Source organism: Embiotoca jacksoni, unplaced genomic scaffold (assembly GCF_022577435.1).
Source record: "Embiotoca jacksoni isolate LCO1_2020_lvr unplaced genomic scaffold, fEmbJac1.0.p SCAF_58, whole genome shotgun sequence".
NCBI lineage: Eukaryota > Metazoa > Chordata > Actinopteri > Embiotocidae > Embiotoca > Embiotoca jacksoni.
Window position 1 is genome coordinate 673654 of NW_027185412.1, and position 3619 is coordinate 677272.

A 3619-nucleotide genomic window follows, 5' to 3' on the forward strand; every position below is an offset into this window, starting at 1 on the left:
GGACTGATGAGGCATCTCCACAGGTTTTTGCACTTCCCATTCTGGAAACTTTTACAGCCTTCATGAAGTTTTAATGAAAACAGCTGAAGGCCAACGTCTTCCAGGAGTTTGAAAGATTTTGTTTGCCTCAGAAGCGGGAAATCTGGCCTTGAAAACTCCTTCAGGGACATTCTCATCAGTCCTCAACTCTTTAGGGACCGCTTGGTGGACTTATTTTGTCTGCTGTCCCGTTCAGAGACAACTTGGGGTTCAGTGTCTTTCCCAAGGACTCCTCGGCATGCGGACCTGTGGATGGAACTTCCAACCTTATGAATTCCTCCTCTGCAGCACAAGATACTGTATATTAGGTAAATGTCTAATGTTCCTTTGGCAAACAGCTGTTGTCCTTAAAACCCTCCAATGAAAACTCTGCTCTGACCAAACCTGGGACCAGCTGCAGCGCCGAGCACCTAGCCGGGGACGAAATGTAAAGAAGGATGAAAAAGCTAAAGGAGGAGTGAAGTCGACATTAAAAATAATACAAGAAGACAGGAGATAAAAGAGGAGAGGGGCAGGAGGAGGGAGGAGACGAGCATGTGTCGGCTCCCCGTGAACCACGTGGGAGCAGAAAACAAGGCCATCATCTGCACGGTGATGTGACAGCTGGAGGATGTTTGGCTGCACTTCCAACACTTTGTCTGTTGTTGCTAAAATAGAGCAATCGTCTAAAGCGCCCCGGCCCACTGCTGAAAAGAGGATCAACAGCTTTTGTGAAAAGGAAAGCCAAGAAATGCTTCTGTTGTACCACACACTGCCTCGTTTCTTCTTCCCAGCATTCCTCTGTTCAGGCCTGACATGCGGACAAAGTGACACGAGAAGGGTTTTGTTCAGGAATGTAAGCCAGCTGTTGAAATAAAGACAAAGAGCTGTCGAGGCCCGTTTCTACCTTCTTTTTTTTTTTTTAAAGGGTGGAAAACAATTCAGACGTTTTAATTTCATTTCAATGACTGAGAGTAATGGAGCGACTTTGTGAAACTTCTGCTGCACAGGATGCTGCAAGAATCCATCATGGAAAGGACCAACTTACAGCTACAGACGTGGTTCAGGTGGGAAGGCAACGATCATTTGAAAGCAACAATGATCTGAATACTTGAAGTTAGTACATGACAGACAGATGGTTCCTCCAATCACCTGCCAAATATATATATTTTTGAAAAGTAGCTGCGCTTTTCCAAAGACGCTGCGTTCAAACGGGTTCGTATTTACCGTGTACACGAGAAGAGTCCGTATGTGATGTGATGGGTTTTGCTGACGTTTCCAGAAAGGTCAGAGGTCGTGGAAGTTCATGTTTCGCCAGATGTTAAGCTAATATATTATCATTTTAGCCACATAAAGTTTGTCTTCATAACTTAGCTAACAGCCTAAGTCTGAGGGAAATGTTGATCTTCCCGACGGCCTCATCTTTTCCCTCTGCGTTTCCTGCATTATGTTTTTTAGTCTCTGTGACTTCTAGACGCCCTCCATGTTTTGTTTTACAACTTAACCGCTTGAACGCCAAACATACGGCGCACACGACTTCCCGTGTTGTAACCATGAGCCGGTTGGGAAGGTACTTCATTACTTTATACAGTTTACTGTTCGGTGGTTTAACTTATAACAATGTGATATTTTATGCAGCTCTGTTTTTTTCCTGATCACTCAGCTTCTCTCTTCACGATATTTGCATCCAGATCAAAACTGAAAAAAGCTACTTCCTCCAAACCACCGTCAGACGGTCGTAAGGTTGCACAAAAAAAAAGCCAAAGATAAGAGCTGGAGAACAAAGACATGAGGATGCGTAAACTGGATTGTGGTGAACTGGGTGAACTGGGGGTTGAAGTGCAGGAGTAACGAGGGGAGTGGAAACAGGTGAGCTGATTGGACAACCGGGGAGCAGGTGAAGTGGGAGTGGCAGACAGGAGGAGCGCTGAGGACCTCTGGTGGGTGAAAAGGGTGGTTAAAAAAAACATGGTTGAGAGCATGATAACCTTTGGCCCTCTTTATATTCCAGGGAAATTTGCTTTAAACGCCTATTTAAGGCAAAGTAAAGGGAACTGTTCTCTTTTGAAAGGTCACACTGAAGTTTTATCCCCAACAGTCAGAATCGATGTCGGTGCTCCTGGAGCCCAAAAGGTTTATTTTTGTCGTTAGGACTTTGTAGCTGACCGATAACGATGTGGTTTGGGTTTGGTTAGATTTCGACTGAAGAAACAGTTCATGGTTTGAGTTTTAAAAAAAACATTGTAGCTTCAAATTTGGACTAGTTTTTATTTCTTACATTTTCATTCGGAGTTCATTTGATGCTCTCGATGTATAAAACAAGGTGGCCTGTATTGAAAGTCTGAGCAACTTACAATATTGTTGATCCGTCCCTCCATCGTGAGTAGTGCAGGCTCGTGGGTGTGTATCAGTATTCCAACACCACATCCAGGACAATGACGAAAGACTTCCAATACTCTCAGTACTGCCTGGTCACATTCTTTATTCCCCCAGTTTATACCTTTCTTTATAAAACCTGCAAGTCCTGCTGAGTGTTTGTGGTCATCGATGTTGACAGAAAATCTTTGAAGTATCGACCTAAAATCGGCTCGTGACTGACAGACAAGTCCTCATTTAAGGTTTAAACGCAGAGATTGATTCCTTTAAAGGTCCCCGAGGAGGCTTGCATTGAGTGATCATTGGTCCTGTGGACATCCTGTGGGTCTCGCTGGCATCGACAAACCACCGATCAGAGGATTATAGCAGCTGCAGCCTGTAATCATCGCCTCCTGATCCCCCGTGCCGAATCAGGTCCCAGAGGAGCTGAGCAGCATTTTGACCTGCATGTGCTGCAACAGGAAGAAATGAAATAACCCTGCAGGGAGCCATATGAAGATGACAATATTCTACAATGAAGGAATTAATGAAGAGTTTGACGCTTGAACAAAATGTTACATCTTTTACAGACTTAACTTCTACAGATTCTGCTAAATTGCAAAAAAAAGTCGCAATTTGAAATGTCACCAATAATTTCAGACTCGGCTAGAAGTGGCCCAGAGGTTTCGTTAGCACTCACTGAAATGGCGTGTTTGGTCACAAATGGTTTTCTCGCTGTCGTTAACTGTCATAAACAACAAACTGCATAAAGATTTTGATTTCTTAAGTGTGTGTGTACATCTCCAGTGATGATAGGGGAGAGGGAGACAGAAAATGAAGGAGTGCAATTTGAGCCTGAGTGCTGAGTGGCCTTTAATAGAGGTTCTGCAGGGAGATCGATCTGATCGAGGACGGCCGGCCTCGTGGTGAAGATAGCAGCGAGTGGGAGGGAGGCTGCATTTACACCTCTTACCAAAATGCGGTCAGTATGCAGATACACTATGTGAATATGAATGAATTGGGCTTTTTTTTGGTGCTCTGTGTTATGCATGGTCACTTCCACATTCCTGTCATCTGCATCTTCAGATCATTTTGTTGCTGTGGCTATAAAAAGGAGGCAGAAGGAGGCACAGTTTACCTTCAAATATCAAATGGTGGGCTGTAGTTCCACATGCCAGGGACACATCCAGCTTTATCTTAACCAGGTGAACAGTGGCAGGATGGTAGATGTGGATACGCACAAGGA